The sequence below is a fragment of the Camelus bactrianus genome, unplaced genomic scaffold (assembly GCF_048773025.1).
Source record: "Camelus bactrianus isolate YW-2024 breed Bactrian camel unplaced genomic scaffold, ASM4877302v1 HiC_scaffold_34, whole genome shotgun sequence".
Lineage (NCBI taxonomy): Eukaryota > Metazoa > Chordata > Mammalia > Artiodactyla > Camelidae > Camelus > Camelus bactrianus.
This window is the reverse complement of record NW_027413949.1, coordinates 409,055-432,299: the sequence shown is the minus strand read 5'-3', so window position 1 is coordinate 432,299 and position 23,245 is coordinate 409,055. Positions and strand designations below refer to the sequence as shown.

At 42.3% G+C, this 23,245-nt stretch overlaps 1 long non-coding RNA gene across 1 annotated transcript in view; it reads right to left on the bottom strand.

Annotated features, from left to right (window-relative positions):
- Positions 1–1,363: 1,363 nt before the first annotated feature.
- LOC141576794 (uncharacterized) overlaps positions 1,364–23,245 on the bottom strand; it is an 80,085-nt gene continuing 58,203 nt past the window's right edge. The window contains exons 3-5 of the long non-coding RNA XR_012505218.1: positions 3,313–3,498; positions 2,346–2,553; positions 1,364–1,426 (exon numbers count right to left, since the gene is read on the bottom strand). This is a non-coding gene — a long non-coding RNA (uncharacterized LOC141576794). The remainder of the gene's footprint in view (positions 1,427–2,345; positions 2,554–3,312; positions 3,499–23,245) is intronic.

Below are 23,245 nucleotides of genomic sequence, written 5' to 3'. Positions count from 1 at the left end.
TATAGTATGGCCTTATTTTTCAATAAAGCATATATACACACACATATACATAGATTTCTCATATACATGTATGTATGTATGTGTATATATATATGACAGGCATAAAGGTCATGAAATATATACACCACATTGTCAGCAGTTTTTACTCTCAGGAAAAAAAGGGGAAGGGATGTAGGGGCCTTTCGGTACCACCACAGTTCTCTTTTCAGTATTTCAGTTAAATATACTTGGAATTTAAAAGGTTATTTAAGTCCGAAGTAAAATGGACGTTGCCTCCACAAGACAGAATGCTATACTGGTCATTAAAAATCATGCCAGGGGAGAGAGAATACTGTAGAAAAAAGTGTAATAAGCCGAATGAAAAATGGAGGTCTCCACAAAGTAAACAGGCACAGAGTGCTCGCTCGTTTTTATGACAGACGTAATACACACTGATGAAAAGAACAGAAAATAGATGTTAAAGTGTTAATTATTATCTCTGAGTAGTGGGACCAGGATAAACCCTTTTGTCCCTTTTTTTAAGACTTATTATATTAAATACACATTATTTTTCATCTGAAAAAAGCATTTTTAGATGTCTAGTACCACACATTGAAAAAAATACACGAGTACTTACAGAAATAACTAGGAGACACGGCAGCAGCGTCACACAGTATAGAACGGGCGATCCTGAATAACACTGCGCAGTTACATAAGGACCCACAAAGTGAGAGCACCTGCTGTCACAGGGCGTGGCCCCCTTCTATTTGTCAGTTGTGTCTTCAGAGCTGAGGCAGTTCTGAGCACGGCCAGTGTCAGTGCTGGTGTCTGGATGGATGCCACTGGAGGTGAGGGCACCTGCAAGCCGAGAGGAAGAACAGAAATCATCCTCTGCTTTTTCTGTCTTGTTTCTTTGTTACTTTTGAAGAGAGGTGTAAATAAGATAAACTAAATCTTCCCTACTAAAATTTCAGTAATGAAACCGTTTTAAAGTGTTCACAACTTATATTCTGCCTATAACTGTCTTTTCAACAAAGCATCATATTTTTTAAATGTTAATTAACTCAGTTAATTAACTACCTGTTGAAACCTATTAAAGAACATGAAATGCACTATGTAAAATCACCACGCCTGCAGTGACTGGCACAGCTGTCTTGATAGCAGTGCAGTCAGCCCCCACCATCCCGCGGCCCTGAGCTCCTGATGCTGCTAAGAGAGCACGCTGCCACCTCAGATGGAGAGAAACGGTGAAAGCGTTTTCTGAAATCTACAGCACTGACAAAACATAACTGACAAATCCCAGGCTCCTTTGAGGCTGTCATTTTCTGTTTCTGGCCAACCCCCGTCAATGAGCAGAACCACCCCATTCCCGAGCCATGGGAATCACGTGGGAAGCAGTTTTGGAGAAATTTCCAGGTATAGAATGTAAAAAACTATACATAGATCTCTGAAAAAAGAAAAGATGCAATACTCTGATTTTGGAAGAAACTCAAAATATTCTCCTAAGCCTTAGTAGCTGGAAAGGCTGGGCATCTCCTAAGCCACTTATTTATTTCACAGCCAGTGAGCATCTCCCACAAACCCTGTTTCCCTGTGTCTGCTGGGAGCCTCAGGCACACTGTTGTTGTCGATCTTATAAGTCACAGGGCTGAGGCGTGTGTCTCACGCCTGCATCTCCCACACAGGCTCGCCTCCTAGCCTCACTGTCTGAACTTGGCCCCATTTCCTCACCTGTTTATTTGGTATCTGTTCTTCTGTAAGCTGCCTGAAATGCTTTTTGGAACATGTCAAAAGAATCAGTGGGTAGAGAAATGGACAGATGGACAGGTGAGAGTTGGGGAGACAGAGTGACTCCAAGAAAAGGGGAACAAAGAAAATTTCCTATGCAGAACCCTCTTCTAGTCAGGGAAGAAAACCACCACGGAGAAGTGTGAAGAGGCAGGTGGCTTAGGACTGTTTCCTGGATTCCGTGAAAAGTCACACCAAGAGATGAGAGGGTAGAACTATAAATAATAAAAGAAAAAAGCATGCATGCTTGAAAAATATATCTACAATATGTACTTTCTAAAGAATAGATTCAAATCAGCACGGCCAAATAACACAATCCTTGGGTATTTACAGAAGTGAGAATCCCATCTCCAAACCACAAGGCATCCCTTCGGAGCACTAAGAGTCTACACGGGACGGTCATAAAGTTGTCACCGCAAAAGCGATGCTATCCTGCCCTTACGAGGAATGAGCAGCTGTGCTCGGGCTGCCCACGCGTGCCATTTACACCCCACAGCACCTCTACGGGAGAGGGACGCCTAGCGAGCCCCATCTCTGCAGGACAGAAAACAAGTCCAGGAGAGGCTAAGCCGACCTACCAGTTCTCCATCTCACAGGACTGGTCACTCCAGAGCAGGACTCGAACTCGGACCCACGTTTGTAACCGCAGTACTACCGTGATTTGTGTGCTTTTTGTGTGTATAATACATTTGTGTCCGGCATGAAAGGATATTTAACAAATGTTCGGTTGTCTTGTCTATCTCATTAGCTCACAATCTTTATATTTTTGAATTGTACTCTTTTCCCCTGGAGAAAGGAACGGAAAGAGCGAGGGTCAGAATGAGATGGGGCTCCATTCTTTATCTGTTACCACATCTCATCCAGTCCCCAACCAGGAAGAAGGAGCAAATGTTCTCTTCATCTTTAAAGAGAGAGCTCCACTGATGGTGACTTACTCAACTCCAAAACCAAGTCTGGGGGAAGGGCACAGACAGCAACCAGAGAAGTATCACCCGTAGGAAGGAGAAAAGAGATCAGGGGAGGGCTCAGGGGGTCAGCCTGATTTAATTTCAATGGATAATATAATACCACAGACTAAAAATACTAGCATGCAGTGAATTTGCTATTTCTTGACATCTAGCAAGTTTTCATAGCCCGCATGAAACATTATCGTGAACTAGTGAAAGGAAGAGTCCACACTGAGGGAAAATCAATGCCACAGGCAGGCTGAAACCCAGGTTGCAGGAAAGGAAGAGAAAAGGCATAGTTAAGAAGAGGGGAAAGTCTGGGAAAAAGACATCATCACAAGGACTCTCCAGCATCATCCAGCAATCATATAATCATTCATTCAAGAGAGAGTTACTTAGGTCCTATTTTGTGCAAGATTTTACACAGGGCAAAGCAAGAGTGCAGCGTCCATGGTGGCAGCAAGTGGCGGGGCTATAATACAATTCTGATCCTAGTACCTTGCACAATTGTACTCAGTATAAAGGCAAAAAAATAAGGTAAAATAATACTATGTAAACTCTACGCATGGTTGAAAAAAATTAAAGAAGACCTAAATACCTGGACAGACACACCACGCACATTCCTGGATCAGATGACAGCGCTCTTGGGATGGCAGTGCTCCCCAGAGCGATCTGTATACTCAACGTGGTCTCGATCACAATCCCAGCGGGCTCCTCTGCAGTAACTGACTAGCTGCTGCTACTATTCATATGGGAATTTGAGGGACTCAGTAACCAAAACGTACTTGAAAAAGAAGAAAAACATGAGAGGACTTGTAATTCTCAATTTCAAACCTTACAACTGTATCTCCAGGTGAGATTAGAGGCCATTTTTAAGTTATTACTGGGTTTATCCTTATTTTCAAAATTCTGTACAATGAATATACCTGTTAGAATAAGAAAAATAAAAAGTAAGATATCTTGTAAAACATGCACAGTGATTCATTCATTAGGAAAAAAATTATTTTAACTATAAAGAGGTAAACAAATATCTAGTGAAAAAGGACTACTTAAAAACAAGTGTGCATTTATAATTTTCATAAATTGAAAACTGAAAAGCACAAAAACATCAAGTTTCTAGGGAGACTAGTGAAACATATTAATAGTTATTTTCAAAAATTCTAATTGAACAATGAAAACTCAAGAAAGGGAAAATTGTGATTGACACCCAAGTGCAAACACATGGAGAGCAAAGGCCTAGAAATCACAGTTCCTTTAAATCTGCTTCTAACTCAATAGGAGAGGAAATTCCTCACTTAGGGGACAGTGGAATCCCATACATAAGACAGGATACACAGTACAAACTGCAGTAGTATCGGGAGTGAATTTCTTAGAATTCTAATGTTACAACATTGCTGAAAAACTATAAAAACACTGACAGACAGATTAAAACACCCAGTCATATATATTATATTGAAACATATGTAGTCTGCTCCCATGTTGCATAGAAATACAAACATATTTGTTCATTTATAGGCACTGATTACTTTATCCCACATAGAATATTTCAACTAAAACAAAAAATCAATAATACACTCCTCTTGACAAATCTACTTGATAAGTTACTCTGCTATGTAACCATAATGTGTTTAAGATAGATCTAAAATTAGTGAAAAATCTTTGTATGGTTTCTTGAATTGTTCTCAAAATTTCAAGCTTAATTTTCAAATAGATCTGAGCAGTATTTCTATATTATCTTTTCCCTTGTGAAATGAACAACACAGTCTGTTGTCAAAATTCTGTCCTTACAATGATTCACGAGCACCGTTTCCTAACAAAACTGCTGAACAGCAAGGCACTATCCAGACACTGTGACCAAATAAATGAAACACAAGGAAGACAGTGACCCTAACCTGGAGGGCTTATAATCTGTGTCAACAGCGGGTTTTTATTTGATTGGTTTGATTGGGTAGCAAAATAAAATCAATCAAGTACTTTCTGCTTTTAGCATTCTGTAAGTCATGACTGTTTTTAGTGTCATGAGAAGGAAAGACTTAAGCATGACTTGATTAGGTCAGCTAGCAACAATCATCACTGGAGAGTGAGTAATAAAGAAGTTAACTGATAGAAATGCTTCTGCCTACATGAGACCTAAAATAAATCTATACTGATATCCGAAAGGAAAATGAGGAGATGAGGTCCCCAATGAGAAAACAAACAAGGAATCAAAAAAGGAAAGACGTTTTCATTAACGATTCCAGGCAGTAGTGGAGCATGGTGGTGAGGATCACAGATGTTTGGGACGAACATGAGTGCCTGAACTCCCACAGCACTGGGTAGCTGTGAAACTGATATTTCAGAGAAATTTTCTGCATCTCAGTCTTCTATCCATACACTGGGGACAACAACCGCACCCATCTCCTAGAACGGTCCTACGAATTAAGTTATTTTATATATAAAATTTTAAATAAAATACCTCAGATTTTAAATAATACCCCAAAAGCACAAGGAACAAAGAAAACAGAGATAAATTGGAGTTCATCAAAATTTAAAACTTTGCTTCAAAGGGCACCATCCAGAAAGTGAAAAAACAACACACAGAAGAAATTTTTTTCAAATCATTGATCTGATAAGGAATTTGTATCTATAAAAAAAACAAGTACCTCCTACAACTCAACAATAAAAAGGCAACTCAATTAAAAGGTGAATAAAGGATCTGAAATGGTATTTTTCAAGGAAAATATACAAATGGCCAATAAGCACAATGAAACGATGTTCAATATCATTAGTTGTAAGGGAAATCAAGTCAAACCCACTAGGAGAAACCACTTCACACTCACAACAATAGGTTATAATAAAAAAAAGAGTAACAAGCACTAATAAGGACACAGAGGAAGTGGAGCGTGCAGCCCTTGCTGGTGAGGACGTAACACAGCGTGGCCACTTTGGAAAACAGCCTGGCAGGTCCTCAGAGAGTTGAACATTTGGTTTCTGAATGACCCAGCAACTCTGCTGTCTGGGCACAAACGTAAGAGAACTGAAAACAAATGCCCACATAAAAACTCCTACAGGAATATTCATGGCGACACTACTCATCACAGCCAAAAAGCAGAAACAACCCAATTGCCTATCACCTGATGAACGGGTAAACAGTGGGGCCCAGCCATACAGTGGAATATTAGTCAGCAATAGCAAAGCATAGAGTACTGACCCAGGCCACAACGTGGACAAACTTTGATAACGTTACTCAGTGTGAAATAAGTCAGTCACAATAGACGGTTCCACCTACATGAAGTGACTCGATTTAAATGAAATGTCCAGCACAGGCAAATCCACAGAGAGAGAAGAGTGGCTCCTTGGGGCTGGGGGAGGATGGGGAAGATGGGAATGACTGCTTATGCATACGGGGCTTCCTGTTGGGGGAATGAAAATATTCTAAGATTAAATGGGATGCACAATTCTGGGCATAGAGTAAAAACGACTGTATATTTAAATGGGTGAATTGTATTAAAACTGGTAAGAAAAAAAGCAACTCGGGCCAGTACCTTCCCTAGTAAATGCAAATTGCTAACTTTTATTAGAGGAAGAAGAAACTGCCCTCAGCATGAAAGTAGGAGATCAGCAAATGTGAGTTAACCAAAATTGGACAAGAGCATTTCACTTGAAACAGTTGCTGAGTGTACACGAAATATTCAGAAATAGGAAAATCAGTTTCACATCAGGAAGAAGCATTCTGCTTCAAATGCAGATCAAGGATTCAGCAAGCCCAGCTGCTACAAATGACCAGAGAAGAAACCTGGTTCTTAAAACAAGCACCAGAGCCAACAAGGAAATGGTGGTGAGGAAAGCAGGCGGCCGAATATCTGGAACAGTTTGCTACAAATAATTTCTCCACTGAAAATTTAAAAATAAAATGAAAGTGATAAAATGCTCTGTTGACCTCACGTGAATGGGCTTCCTTCGGTGCTCGACTGTTCTGTAACCCCGATTGAGAGACTCAGGAGAATCAGCATGTCTCCTGGGAGTCCCCAAAGGACTGCCCACCAGCACGCTGACCACCATCACATCTGCCAGGGTTGAATTGCAGAGAAGAGACCAACTTCTGAAAGGCACAGGAAATGTTGACAAGGGAAGAAAAGGCTGCATTCAGTCCTGGGACAGAGGCCCTCTGAGCAGAGGCCAGAAGGCTGCAGGTGAACTGCAGTGGCCGTGGGACAGGAAGCGACCATGGGGGAGCATATCTCAATTCTCTCCTCTCTCTCCATCGGGTAGGAGTGGTAAACCTGCATCCTTCTCACCTGGAACTGTGGGTTGGCTGGCAGAAGTCTTACCGACATGGAATGATTATTCAAGTCTCTGTGGAAAAAGTCAATAAATCGAGAGGGAGTAGGGAGCCAACTCCACAAGCCTCTCAATTGCACCCTTATTTATTGTGTATAATCAAAGGAAAAATTCATTAACAATTGTGTGATAGTAATAGGAACTTCGGGAAAGACAGTATGAAGCAGAGATTGTAGAATACACAATGAGTACAAAGGATTAGTGTATCTTTAGGGAAGTAATGGGGTGAGGGGAACAAGATACATTTTTAGACATGTGAATTACAAAGCAGACCACCAGACCAGCCAGGTCCTTGTTCTGTGGATCATAGACTATCTAACAGCACACAAGCTCAGCGTTTATACCTGAGGGCCTCGGTCCTTGCTTTGCAACCAGCAGAGTGCTATCTAAAACCTCAACTATGCAAGCAAAGCATTGTCTCTGCTTTTTAATGCAAGGAGACTGGAGTGAGGATGTACAGGCACTTGCTTGTAAAGCAGTTTTTAAGCATATATTTTTCTTCTTAAAGTTCACAGGCGGCTGGAGTGTGTTACAATTTGTTAAACCAATCATGGGCTCCCACATGGAACCATTATGGAGGACACCCTAAGATGACAAATCCTGCCTCTGGGTCTTTTCCTGCCATCTTCAGCCACTCTAGCAGGGTCTAGGTACATCCGTGAATAACGATCCTACAGAACTACCCACACTCTTAACTCCTGGTGCTTGAAACTTAATTTTAGCTCTACACAACTTACCGTAGAAAAGTTTCAGAAATAAAAGGTATAATATTCCTTTTATATCTCATCATATTACTGATTTTTCTGATTGCTCTAAGTTGCTTCTACTTGGTAAAGCAGATAATTCTGCAGGTGAATTCAGTAATTTCCATTGGGCATATCTAGCCATTTTGGGCTCTCTAACTTCTATTGGTCAAATACCGATACACTTAATTGATTTCTTTGTTTATCAATTTCAGCCGGGAGGAGAGGGAGTGTCACTCTTTTCCTCAGCCCACCCTCAACACTTTTCTCATCAACTCAGGCCTCCTGAAAACAAAACAAAGGATTTGTTTCCCTTCTACTCTTTCCACAAAACCAACAGGAAACATCAGCCTGGAGAAAGAATTCAACACAAATGTTAAAACAAAAATCTATAAACCTGGAGCAACTCCATCTCCGAATCATGATACACAATGACATGAGAGTAAGTGTGTCAGGCACAAAGCATGCGTGAGCCTGACCACCTGATTTCTATTCTTCAAAGGAAGGAAGGTTTTCATATTTTTTATTATCATTCTTTGTCATTGTTTCTGAATATGCCAAAAAATAGTTTATGAAAGAATTATGCACTGCAATAACAGGTTACTGTTGTATCAATTATAGAAGGCATTCAGAGGGGATAGGAAAAGCCACCTCTGTAAAAAATGCAAAATTTCTTCCCCTGTTAAGAACACGTATACAAAATGCAACAGAGAATTCAAATTCTTGTGGAGAGGTGCAAAAGCCACAGAACCAAAGCAAAGTCAACAGAATGAGTTAATTCAGAATTCACTGGACAAACATGCTCAATGTATTCAAATAATTTTAAAGGCACACTGCAAACCATTCACTTTATGATCTGCAGGCTAGAGGAAGCATTTCCTGCTTTAACAGACAACAGAAATCAATAGGGTGCCCCAACAAACAAGGACCAAAGAACAATCAGGTTTTTAACAGCTCTGATAAATCAGCATGTTCTAAAGATCAAAATCCAGAAATTTTAAGCATTCATTCACACCACAATGAAACAAGCACTTAAAAAAAAAAAAAAACAAAGAAACTAAGCACATAGATCATGTACATAGAACAATGAGGACTTCATGTACCGCTGGAAGAACAGGCTATAGCCTTTTACTTAAAAAATAAAACTACTTTTAATGATAACTGCTAAAACACATTTCATCATTCATGTTGCCTTGAAAAATCTGAGGCACTTGTATCTGATCAGAAAAGCAATTCTGGGTAATAGTAGGTTACAATTCAGTGCCAGTTTGCTTTAGAAGAAAAGAGAAAAAAAAGCTACTGTTTCTCATATCCTGCACAAAGTGTGAAGTGCCTCCCTCCCTCTTTCTCCTCCCGTTTTCTGAGCTCATGCTCCCCAACCCTTCTGAAACAAGTATGAGAAACTCTTATTCCCACCAATATGCAAAATGACAAAAGAATATCAATTTATTTGTGTAAATATATGCCTATACCTTGAACTGTAGGAGAAAGGTATCAGAAGTCCATATGAAACTTATTTCTAGATTCCTGAAATCACACACACAAACGTTCACACAGACACAGACACATACCCCCTGGATTACTGGGCACTTCACAAGTTTAGGAATTCCAACTTCTAGAAGATAACTTTGTAGTTAGTTTAAAATACAAATCTGTCAGCTTTTGAAAGCCTTGATCATCTGCTAAACCATCCAAATATCAAAGAGATCCAATTAGATTTCTCTGTAGAATGTAATTTCACTTGATGGCAAAACAGACCCTAAGAAGTACTGGATCAAAGATTCGTGTTTATCACTACCTATGATCGTTTTTAAGCACATTAACAGATTCAGAAATGTATGTCTCAACAACATTTATTCTTATTGAAAAAGCATACGTGTTCAACTCTCTATACAGTGACTAGGTCCCATGATGGTGTTTAAGAGCTATTTTGCGCATTGAAATATTTATTTTCAAGTGCAGACAAGGAGGGTGTGTATTACTCAGTTGTAGAGCACCTGCTTAGCATGAACAATGTCCTGGATTCAGTCCCCAGTACCTCCAAAAAATAAATAAAAATAAGTGCATATTTAAAAATAAGAATAAAGTTATATTAAAAAAAGCAGACTAAAAAGCACTGCAATCTATATGCTACAATTATACTTAAAAAAAAAGTGTTTCTTTCAAATATTGACTATATGCCAATCACAGAGACTATCACAAATCACACCTGAACCATCACGTGTGATTCTCAACAACCCTAAGTAGACACGGATGAGAAACCCGGCACTGAGGATGAGGAGACGGAGCTCGGAAGATCAGGGGACTCTGACCGTCCTGCTCCCCGTGACACCACGTCAACCCAGGGCAAGCTCTGACAGACCTGCTCTGAGGGGACACCCAGCTGCATGGAACCTTGGGGCATTGGGGAGTCCCAGAAAACACTAAAAATTGTTCAGTGAAAAACCAGCTCAAATATATTACACTTTGCCACATCCTTTAAAAAGGGAAAATGACTGAGACCTTTTTGATGCCTCCGTGTCCTTTCTGCCATCATCAATTATTTGCCCTCTCAGGGTGACCAGTGAAGAACTGGACCCCATATGAAATGCACTCAGATGGAAGAGCTTTTAAAGTTATTTTAAGAAGTTTGTAAGACCCTGTCTATGCCTCACACAGGTGGTCATCCATCACTTCTCACCGGTGTGGACGTACCACCTGAAATCACTCCTTTCTGCTTTTTAAAATCCCTTCATCTAATCCAGGCTTTTCAACAGCAAAGAAGCACCTCAACCACAGACACTGGACAGCTTTTCACCAAACGGACTCGAACAGCCCATTGTACTATCTGGAAACCCTTTTCTTCTATTAAAACCACTTCCAGGTACTTCATCATTTTCTGATTGGTGGACTTGGCCTCTGACTGGCCTACTCAGAGAGCTCCCAGCCTCACATGCGGGGGTGGGAGAGGACCCTGCTGTTGGGGGAAATCAGTGAGGAAGGCGGACATACTCCCGCCAGGTCTGCAAGGGTAGAATTGCCACAACGTGCTCAGAAATTATACCGTCTTCACCACTGGGCTCCCATGGACTTGTTTCACATTAACCAAACTCATGACACACTGATGAAAGAAAACCAGAAACTTAACTTATTAATGTAACAGAAGACGTGAAACTATGAACCAGACTGAAATATCAGAGTTCAACCATGAGTACATTTTCTCAATGGCCTAATCACGGGGAGGCAGTCACATGGCAAGCATGGACAGAAACAGAGCAGGAAGGGTTTCTAGATAAACTCAATGGACTAAATTTCTGTTATAAGAACTGATCTACTGCCTGGAAAACAAATAACGCCAATCACGATTCACTCTCTGTGGACAGTGGCCAATACATGACTATGAGCATCTGTGTAACTCTCTTTTCCCTGTCCTTTCTGGGCTAAAATATGCACAGAGGTACAAAGATTCAGGGATGCAGATAACACTAAACACCCAAAGCCCATCTCTGGGAGCCTCAAACCAGTAAGCCAGGGTTTAGATACCAGCTCTGCCACTTACTATTTCTGTGATTTTGGCCAACTTACCCTCTGTGTGCCTCAATTTCCACACTGTAAAACTGGGATAACAATCAAACCTTCCTTACTCGCTTGTTGAGAAGATTGAAGGATTCATTTCTGTAAAACTCTCAGAAAAGAATGTAGCACATTTTGGGTGTTCAACAAATGTCAACTTAAAATCAAAGTGATTTACAAGTCTCCCTTCTAATCATCTTATGTGTTTCCTGGCTAGTATAAGTCCCAAAGAAAATCCTTATTACTCCTTTTATAAACTCTTGGGGAGGACCCTTCTCTTCCATCCCACCACCTGTTTAAACCGAGGGAGGGAATGCCTCCTAACCACTCCTCTGGGCCATGGAGAGTGCTTCTCCATTCACACCCCTGGCCCCTGGCCAACAGCTAGCCCTCGTCACACTAACAGAGTGAGGTGTGAGTCCGGGGAGACAAGCAGGGCATTTGAAACCCTTCCTTTCCCTCCAGTGTTGATCACCATTGGGAAGCACTTGGGATGCTCGGCTTCATGACAGGACAGCTTTGTGCATGAACGGGCAGGTCCTCTCAAGGGAAGGCTCGCTATGTCACAGAGCTACATGGGACAGGGTGAGTCTCTAATTCTGGGACACAGTATCATGACACGCATTTTCCCACAGCCCTGAAGTTCATGGAGAACGTGGCTTCATCAGTAACAAATAAGACATTTATCGCCTGCCTACTCTTTTGTGTCATCTCTCAGTTGGCTGCTGGAGACAACATGTGTATAAGTATTGGATCCCTTTAAGCCCCAAAATATATGAAGTAACAAAGAATTCTGTGGCTTAACGTTGGCTCAGGGCGACTGTGTAACATTTCTGACTCTGCTGATGCTTAATTATGGGTATAGGAACTAAGGAACCTCCTCAAATATCTTTCAGCATAAAACCAGCTTTTCTTATTTTCCTGTTTCTTAGTAATTGCCAAAGACTCTCAAATGATGGCTTCACACAAAAAAGCAGCTAAAGTTTATGAGCCCTCTTGACATACCCACTGTGGTAAACACTTTACATAATTTCTAATTCTCACAATTCTACAAAGCAGATATGAATGTCCCCATCTCACAGACAAGGGAAAAACTCAGAGCAAACTGACTCAGGCTCACGTGGCTCAGTGGCAGCACATGCACGCAAACCCAACTCAAAAATCTACACCCCTTCGTATATGTACCAAACCTCCTACCACCAATTAACACACAGCGGCGGAGTCAATACTCAGGGAACTCAATACACTTTTCAGCTTTAAGGTGCTCCAGAGGCCGCTTCTAGCTGTTTTATAAAATCCCGGCTCACTGACTTCTAACACTGGAAGAAAAGACCGATTTTGCCATTGTTTGCACAGCAAGTCTGAAATGTTCACAGCGAGATGACAGAATAAGTCTAAGACATAAGCAGAATAATTTTTCCAGGTAGACAGACATAATGGACATTGTGCTATTCTGAAGCACTAAGCAACGGAATCAAAACAAAATAACATTTGTTAAGCCTTCTTTTGCAAAAGGAATATTAAGACTGTTAGAAGTTGCAACAGCGCCACCTATGGCTAAAATGACCTTCCAGGTTGCCGGGAAAGATGCAACACAAAAATTGCCTGTAGGATCAGAAAAGAGAATCAGATAACTAAAAGCTTATGTAGCACATACTGCACTTTGCTTCGGGGGAAGGGAAGGGTATTCAGTATTTAATCTGATATTGCTAATACTCCTGAATATAAACAAAAGACATAGGTTCATGGAAACTCATCTTAGAAGAGGAAAGAATCCAGTCCAGCCACTTCATTTTACAGGAGGGGAAACTGAGACATGGGTTCTGTCCTGCAATCGGCAGCAAAGCTCTCCCAGGCCTCATGTCTTGCACTGTAGCATAAACCAACAGATCTGTACTAGGCCTATATTCATAAAAGTCACGTTTGTATTTTTCCAACAGTAGGTTATCTAAGTATCTTGCAAAATAATTCTCAAAGAGCCAGGATATCATACAAGATTGATGAAATACAAAAACATTTATTTACATAATAAAACAGCATGAGCTTTATTCTATTAAAAAAGTGACTTGTTAAATCAATGTTTTGATATTTTAAACCTGTTAAGAGTGCAGGAAAAAAAATCAAAATTTTGCTTAATCACAAAAGAGAGAAGCTTATTCCCTGAAAATGATCAATGTGGATTTTACTAAACTTAATGAATCTGGTCAGAATTCCACGAATTTAAATGTCTGTGTGGATGGTTACACGGCAACATGAATTCTGAGTTGTAACAATACATATTCTGTGTAAATAATATTCAAGGTCGTCTGATTAAGGCAATTTAACTAGTCCCTGTCTCACTAGTATGATACAGATTTCATTAAAACTTCATACTACACTAAAAAAAAAAAAGAATCCTTGTTACTTTAAACCATATTCAAATATATCATATATATAAATATTATAAATATTGAATATGCATCAGAAATAAGCGACACTCTTTAGTATTCAGAGTTGATCCTTCTAAAATATCTGTCATTCTGACAGCACATTTTTATTAAGCACCTCTTGGGTTCTTTGTATACAAGGCGTCTAACTCTCACAGTCAGACAAGTTAAACGATATTACTCAAATTTCACAAATAAGGAAATGTACTTAAGCCATGAAAACAACTTACATATTCACCATCAGGAAAGAAAAGAGTAAAGATTTTACTTATAATATTCACTGACAATCTTGTCTTCCATATTAAGACTACATAAAACCAATTCAGTCTTTGTAAGTATTTCTGTCAATAAGGGCCACTAGAGAAAAACATGTAACATCATTAACAGTGGTTGGACTTTCAAAGCCCACTTCTCTTTGGCACTATAATTGTTTTTAATGTTTTGTTTTTTGTGCTAACAGACCACTAAATTAAAAAAATTAACTTTTTAAGTAATTACCTGAGAATTAAACATTTGTGAAAATGTACAATTTTAATTTATGACACTCTGTCTCACATTCTCACTGGTGTCTCTCCTTTGAAGTCCTCATAAGGCTGAGATCACTAAAATCGGCCATTTATGGAGTCACAGAAGTTCAGGTAGCCACTCAACGGGAGGCTGATTAGAGGAGCAATTAAGAATGCATCCTGTGCAGCCTGGGTTCCAGCACCGAGCTAGCCACCGCCAGCTGGGTGTGATTTAGGACAAGCTGCTCCATCTCTCAATCCCTCAGCTGCAAAAAAGGAGACACTGATACCTACCCTCAAACACCTGCTATGAAGTAAAACATGAGGAAAGCATTTTAGTGTTAGGTAGGTGTCCACTCAGAGCGAGTTTGGTCATTATGATGATGAGGATGGCTGTTAATAAATTAAGCTAGACCAAAAAGGAGAAATCACCTTAAAGGAGAAACATTTTAATTCAATCAGCATTTCCTTTTGGATGGATTGCAGAATGTTCTATTGATGTTTTTAATAAACCAAGTTTTGTCCATTAATTATAGATTTACAGGTTCATGGACAAGTCTCCAGAAAAAGAATTAGAGGCCTCTAACCTCTGAATACTAAGAAAGTAAATTAAAAAAAAATCATTTGGGAGATTATACCTCATTTGGGAGAGTATGTGCTTAGCATGCATGAGGCCCTCAGTTCAGTCCCCATAAACTCCAGTTAAAAACTTTCTTTTTTAAGAAATGGAGAATTAAAGCAAAAAGATGGAGGAATACAGAATATTTTAGAGACTCATCTCAGATTTAAGATGGGGAGAAAACATCCATTTCTCAGAGGAAATCTTGAGAACTATGTAAACAGTATCTGAGATGTCTAGTCTTCTAACATTATTCATGAATTCATATTGCCAAGTCTTAAAACTACCTGATAACCCACAGAGGTGATACTGATCGTAACACCTGCCAACACGGATCGAGCTCCCGCTAGGACTGCTCTGTTCTGACATCTCTGCTCCTGAGGCCTGACCAGGCTGAGAGCACTAAATTCGGTCATTCATGAGCATCTCGTGTAAGTCCTCCATGTGTGCTTCTAACTCTCCCCTCACCAGCCCCTCTGAGGGAAGCACTGTTATCATCATCCCCACCTGCAGATAAGGCCACTGAGGCACAGAGACTAAACCCTTTCCAGGTCACATTGGCATTAAAGGACGTCTGTATTTCTGCTGTTTTGCTTTTGACAAAGTAATCTGAGATATCAATTCAAGGGAGACTGTTAAATAGTCAAGTCTGTCAGGTCTTCACCTCAAAGAGCAGATACTATAAATTCCTGATGTAGGATGAGGCTGCCGCCACAAACTGACTCAGCTTGAAATTAATATCCAAGGTGAAGCAGCGGATTCACGTAAATATTCACGACTGTCAACTCCGCTCACGGGTCTGGGCCCTTCACTGCCTGAACGGGGGTGAAATCCCCACCCCTGTCAGGGAGGGACTCGCAGCTCTTCCGGGACTCACCCAGGATTCACGGGCTGTTTCCCCCCACAGGCTGTCCTCAATGATTAAAAAGCTCTCAAGATTTTTACACCATGCAAAACTGAAAGACATTTCTGCAGATGGAGCACTTTCTCAGGCTTAAACCTTTTTTGCCTACACTCAGCAAGGGGCAAAAAAAAAAAAGAAACATGACTCTACAAAGTCTCTGACCCTCACCACTCACGGGAGTAGAACGGCCACAGCAGCAGATGAGACTTCTCATTGCACGATGAGAACAAAATAAAGCCGCCCCAACTACAGGCACTCCCAGAGACAGAGCTCAGCAGTCTTCTGCACACTCACAGTTGTGCAGCCCTCACCACCATCTATTTCCTGAACACTTCATCACCCCAGAAGAAACCTCCTGTCACTAACAGTCACTCCCTAATCCCCCTCCACCCAGCCCCTTTCAACCATCACCTGCTCTCTGCCTCTGCATGTGCCTTTTCTGGGCATTTCAGATCACTGAAATCAACAATATGTGGCTGTTTGTGTCTGCTTCCTTTCACTTAAAATGCTGTTTTCAAGGCTTGTCCATTTTGAAGTGGTATCAGCATCTCTCTCTCTCTTTTTTTTTTTTTTTTAAACCGTTAAAGTTTATTAGAATGTAGTAAGTACTATCAAAAAGAGTACGGTGGAGCATAAGTGATTGGGTTTCAAAGGGAAAAGTGCGGGTTGAACAGTCAGGGAGGAGTTCCCAGAACAGGTGGCCTTTTTCATTTTCCTCTTTATTTGTTTTTTCTTTTTTATTCACTCTTACATGTGAATAATGTTCCACAACATGGAGTTACTACATTCTGTTCTTCCATTCAGCAGCTATTTTTGGACGAAGTCCAGTAGAATGAGTGTAAGAGGTGACTATCATGGATGGCATTTAAGCAAAGGGCAAGACGTGCTTTCAAAAAACAAGCCAACAAACAGAGGCACAAGGAAATTCAGTGCGTTTCTGAGCAAAGAGCATGCTTGCTTCGGCAGGACTACCGTGCAGGGCTGGGGCGGATACTGGCAAGAATCACGGTGAGGGAGTCACCTGAGAAAACTCCCCACTGCAAGCAGCTCAGCCAATTCTCCCTCACCCTGTATTGTTAGAGCCATGTTTCTAGGTTACTCTTATTTCAAGTAATAGTACTTTAACTGCACATCTGATCATCTGCCTCAGACCACATTACCTAGAAGCCACAGAAAATCATTCACTGACCGGAGCAGCTCCAGGACATAACGGTGATGGATCAGGGAGTCCAGCAGCATTCCAGCCTGCAGGCACAAACCCCACATGTGCCCTGGTGATGTCCGGAAAATAAAATGCATGGAAATATCTCATTGCTGGTACACGACATCTGCCCTCAAATTGCCCCAAAATCATGCTGGCAAAGCACTACTCAAACTTTTCACTCCAAAAAAAAAAAAAATGCTAAGAAGGCAAATTTAGGCCCTTCCATTAAAAACCAGCAACCATCACTGCCAGTATCTGAGCTGGAATTCTCCTGACTTCAAAAACCACCGCGCAGTTACTTTTCAAACGTGAAAGTCATATATGTATTCCACGTAGATGATATTACAGTAGGATTTTTCTTTTCAAAATTTCCAGTTGCAACATTAGCACAAGAAAGTTTATGTTTCAGCTTTAAAAAAATCAATTATCCTCCACTTTCTTAATTTTGAACCTATTATTATTTTATAAAGGGAGCTATGCTGCATATTATAAACCAACTGTTTGGTTTCTGCAAATAAGACCTTTATGACCTCACTATTTCAGAGCAAACTTTAATGATGTTTTGAGAGGTGGGGCCTGGGGCGCTCACTAACAGCTTTTTAAATACTGACAAGTATGTGCTCTTAAGTAATGCAAAGGCTCTAACTCCACACTAGCTCAGAAAGCAAAGAAACTGCACCAAAGACTTACTTTAACATTTTAATATATTCCTATTGTTTTGAATATTAAAGTTCTTAAAAGATATGATTTTTTTGAGAAAGCCAACAGCTGTATTAAATTTCCTCTCACCAAGAAAGCAATCTTTATCAAGAATAAAAACCTCTATAGAAATTGAAATGACGGGATGTTTCTAGCTAAGTGAACATGCAGATCAGAACACAAGCCTAAATCCTATCAGATCTCACTCGAACGAGCTCAACAAAGTCCTGGGCTACCCTGGAACTTAGCTCTTCTTTTCCAAAAGTTGGCTGAGCTAAGATCATCACACAAGGCAGGGAAGGAAAGAAGAGGAAAGTCCACCTGGCAGCCTCCATCTGTTTACTTCCAGCCAAAAGTCGCCTCTAGGGTCGCCCTGCTAACAAGCCCTCCCCATAAGGAAATCCGGCATCCACACTGCCCCTGCCGTCCCCAAGCAGTCCCGACGCCTCTCTCCCAGCCTGTGAATGTTATTCTAATGACCCCCCCTGTTGGTGGCACCCTTCCCCTCTTCCCTGCTACACACACACACACACACAGAGCCACAGCAGTCTTCCCAAATCACAAATTTGATTACATCACCCCCACTTCAAACCCTTCAGAGGCTCCCTGGTGGAATTCTAGCCCCACCCCAGACACTGCTTGCCCAGCCTCACCTCAGTACACAGGTCCCCAGTGACCTCAGGGGCCCCCTGACTTGCTCCTACTCCCCACTTGTCTCCAGGCTCATTTTGACTGTTTCCCAAGGAAGCCTTCCCTCCTTCCAACTACCACAATTTGTTCCTCTATTCCTAGAACATTCTAGGCTAAGTCAACTTCTGACAATGCTAAGCTCACAAGAAGCAAATACATTTTGCTTACTAATGTGGGTCCACCCTCTCTCCCCTAGACACACAGAAGTGCACGTGTTATGAATAAATGAATGACGGGGTGGGTCTCAAAGGGACAGACATACCTACTCTCACCCGTCCCTACCCTTGTGTCTGTAGAATATCAGAAGAAAAACCAGAATTACCTTTACTGAGGGTCACTTTCTGATGACACCTTTCACTGACTACTGTGTCAGTTCTAGTAAAACCCAAGCTCTTCCAAAGCCCTCCATCCCGGACTCTCTCCAGTGTCCTCACCAGCAGGGGCACCTTCCACCCTGGACCACACAGGGCACTCTCCCCGTTTCCCCACGCCAAAAGCCTCCAGGCATCTGCCAGGGCTGCACCTGCCACCTGAGCCACATTCTTGACTACTTCTCCTGGCTGACACTCTGTCCTCACAAATGAATATAGAGTCCATTTCTTCCAGGAAGTCCTCTCTGATAATGTCCTTTAGGTCTTGGTTGGGCTTCATCTATAGCAGCAGTACATGGTGACCAACTGGGTGTTTGCCCGCTCCTTTGAGACCACGAACTCTTGGGGGCCACGTGGGAAGGAGTGAGAGATTACAAGAGGGGTGCGGGAAGCAAAAAGCAAAAATCACAGCCCAAGTCCCAAATTCAAAGATACTTTCTCAGGAAAAATTATAAACAATTTCACACGTGTGCAATTTGGCTACTGTTTTTGTGGCTTGTGGACAGCAAGAACTTGGTGTTCTAGTCCAAAACCCAGATTACATGCAAAGAAATGTATATATTCATATCCAAATGAAACCAGAGCTGCTCAAAAACAGTTTGCAGTTAGAATTGAAAGGAACTTTGATAAAGGCAATCTCTCTCTCTCTCTTCCTTCTTTTCTGGCATCATATAATTTTAGAAGTATTTGCGTGACCAAGAGATGGCTACAGCCCGTGATTCTTCACTGGAGTGTTTGGGGCTGAGGAAGACCAGATTACATTCACTGCGTAAATGCAATCACACCAACACACTGATAGGTGCCGTGGTGGTGGAGATGATGTTCCAAAGCAGGCAACCTTATTCTGTAAGAGAACTCTAAATAGAAAGTAAGAAATGCAATGTTCTGTAGTCAATTTCATTTGTTATATGGGTCATTAATTGATAGTATATCTTGTCTAATGAAACCCAAAAATAAATTGTCAACGTCGATTTTCTTCATCTGACCATTTTATGCTAAATTTGGATATTAAACCCTCACTCCATAAGTAAAACTCAGGCCTACGCTGCAGCAGTTACATCCCGTGGAAGAAAGCCGATCAAGGGAGAACTGGAGAGTTTCCCTTCAGAAGCTGCTAAGTCTGGTTTTGCACCTGTACGTTATTTGCAACCACGTCATCGAGAATGGAGAAAACCTAACAACTGTGGGGCGAAAAGCACTGAGGTGCTTCAGAAAAATCAAAGAACGCTGAGCTTTGTGAAACAGTCCTGAGGCACTTAAATCGTACTTTTTCTGAAAGGCTCCAAAACTGACCCAATTCACCATTCCAGGTTCAACAGGGAGGTACCGGATTTAGTAGAGAAAACATGCCCTTGAAGTCTGACAAGGCCTTGCTTGAATTCTGCTGCAGCATTTACTAGCCACTAAATGGACCAATTCCTTAACCCTCTGAGAAGGCTTCCCGATCTGCAAAAGGGGGCTGCCACCGCCCACCTGGGAGGCATGGATGAGAACGCAACACGCATGTAGGGCTGCCGACTGGTACCTGACACGGGGCCTGACTAGCTTCCCTCCGCTGCCCTTCTCCCCCTTTAAACTTGCACTGTTCCCCCGGTAAGGATCAAGACCACGGAACAGAATGCCCGATTTTTCTGTGTATCCCCGGATACATGACTTACCCTTAGGAGGCCAGAAAAACTGCTTCCTCCCCAGTCACTATCAACGTTCTTAAGATTCTGGGTATTTTTAACTCTATTTTCCAGGGAGACTATTCCAGAAATTTCCAAGCACCATTCTCCAGGTTGGCTCCCCTCCCAGCACCCATCCTTTCTCACTTCAGATACTCTGTATGATTGCCGTCTGTTCATGGGAAAGCGAGTCCGGTAGGGTGGGGACTTCCAAGGACTCCCCCCTCCCTCACAGGTGAGTGTGACTACCTTCTGCCCACTCGTCACTCCAACTCCAGCTTCTAAGAAGTCTACCCTCCAGGACCCTGCAGACTCTGCATCTTCCCAAGACACACACGTGGCCACGACCCTCCCTTCAGATTTCTTCCTGGCTGGCCCTGCACACCCCCCGGCCCCTTAAAGATAAATGGCATTAGGCTGAAAATCGCAAATGCCGCTGACTGACACACCAAAGCTGCATGGTCTGGGCTTTCCTCCAACACAGGCAGGGCCCTGCCCCCCCTCAGCCTCAGTCTGCAGCTCTCGAGATGATCTAATTCACATGCAAGGCTATGAACACCAGCTAAGAATGACGACTCCCAACGTGTATCTATAGTCCGGCTCCTTCACCTGAGCCAGAATCTCATAGACACGAGTGCCTCTTTGAAGTCCTAACTTGGATGACAAATGGCATCTTAAAAATGCCTCATGTTAACCATTTACTCTGGAATTCGATTCCTGGCAGGTACCTCCCAGACTCCCCATTTTAGTAACAGCCCCAGCACCCAACTATGTGTTTGAGTTCACATTCAATTTCCAATGTTCCCTCCCCTAATCCCTGCCCTGGAATCAGTCCTATTATTTCCGTCGCTAAGCCCATCTCAAATGTGGTTCTACAGGGACCATGGCCGTAACCCCCCAAGTTCACAGCATGGTACACTGACTAACAGTCCTCCGTAGGGTGCTCCCTGGAGGGGGAGGCATCTCCTGCCGCTGGTCACCTCAGAAGGCACTGGATTCTCACAAAGGAGGCCCAGGAGAAGGGACTCAAGGTTCTCCCGTGGTCTGAGCTTTGAAGGGCCCGAGGTCTGGGGGAGCTCCTAATTAGCAGACACACTTGCCAGTGAGCAGATGAGGATGGAGGAACCCAGGCAAGGCTGTTCTCACTCCAACACCTGGGCTCTCGGGAGCCACGGGAAAGACCTGTGTCCAGGGCACAGCCCGGCCATCACAGATCCCAGCCAGCATTAGCCAACACGGACAGCCTAGTCTCCATCTAATTGTGACAATTACTTCTGTTCTGTTCCCCACCCGGAATGTGATGGACTCATTCAGATATTATGGCCTGTCTCAAGCGATACAAATTCAGTGATAAATGAAGTGTCCACATTTGGACCAGAGCATGAAAGGAGAAACAAGGCCTCATGTTCAGCATGATGGTGGTGGCCAAACCCTTCCACCGAGTGAGATGAACCATGATGGGTGTGAGAATCCAAGGTCCTAGGTCGGCCAAAACATCTTCCTTCAAGGTTGGCTGGGGTGTTGCAGACTCCCTACCGCAAACTAACTACACGGCCGTCAGTGGTGGACATCAGCTGCAACAGACACGGAGTCAGCTATTTATGCCAACATGGGTTAAAAGTAAAGGCCGGGGCAGGGAGGCCTGCACGGCTGCTGAGGCAAAGCACAGACCCGGCTCTGAATGCCCACTGGCTGGAGAAGAGAGGAAGCTACGGTCCCCTTTAGCGGTCGCTGTGTCAACAAGATCCAGGTGAGCCAGCTACTTAGGAGAAGGCCATGTTTTCCTGATACTCAGAAAAACCAGCCTCGTAAAGGGAACACAAGAGTGGCATGGATTTTAGACCCACTTCTGCCCCTTTATGAAGGCAAAGTAAAGTAAATGGCACAGGGATGTTGAATGCAAAAAAAAAAAAATTAAATAAGTAAACGGTGACTGCTTCCTCCAACAGCGTCCCCTGCAGCTGCACACCCATGAGCCTGCCACTTTCTCACCAGTGACCGCTGGCCAGGAAGTGCCATCACGCACGTCACACTGTGACAGCCAGGAACCGCGTGAAGAGCACGTTTGTGTAAAAGCAGGAATCGAGCAAGATGCTGCAGAATTTGACTTTCCAAGTTTAAATACTCCATGAAAAGAATCCCTCAGCAGCCGCCTAAATCAATTCGCATCTCACTTCTTCAAAACAATCAAACAAATTTAATAAGGGCGCATTTGTCACCAAATATAAGGAGGACCAAACAGGTTCCTCAAAGCAAGGATTTTAACAGGTATCAAACACCAGTGGGTGATGTGCTAACAAAGCAAATATTCCAAAAAATTAGAAAATAAAAAATGACTAGGATAATACATGGATCAAGGCAACTGTTAAGTTTTTGCTCTTTAAAGCGATGGAGACTGTATGGAGGGCAATCTGGATATTTCCAATGCAGGGTGTGCACAGCCCACATTTTCAGACGCAACAACATGCTCACTGGGCAGTACAAGAGAAAAAGAATAAAGAAAAAGGAAAAGAGGAACAAGAGAAAATTAGAAACACACAAGAACAAAAATGATTTTGACAGCATGTACAAGAATTTATGTGAGTGTGTGAGGCCAGGGATGCTGGGACGGTGAGACCCACACTCACCTCCTGCTCCAGGGAAGGCAGGGGCCTGAGGGGAGCGGTGCTGCCGGGGGACCCCAACGTGATCAGCGCCCCTAACCAAAACTCCACCTATATGCGTCTAGGCAGATTTTCAGCTACAAATTGTGGTCGCATTTCAGGCTGGACAGTTTTACTCACTTCCACCAAGAGTAGCAGGAGAGAATTAGGCTGTTCCTGTACCAAAG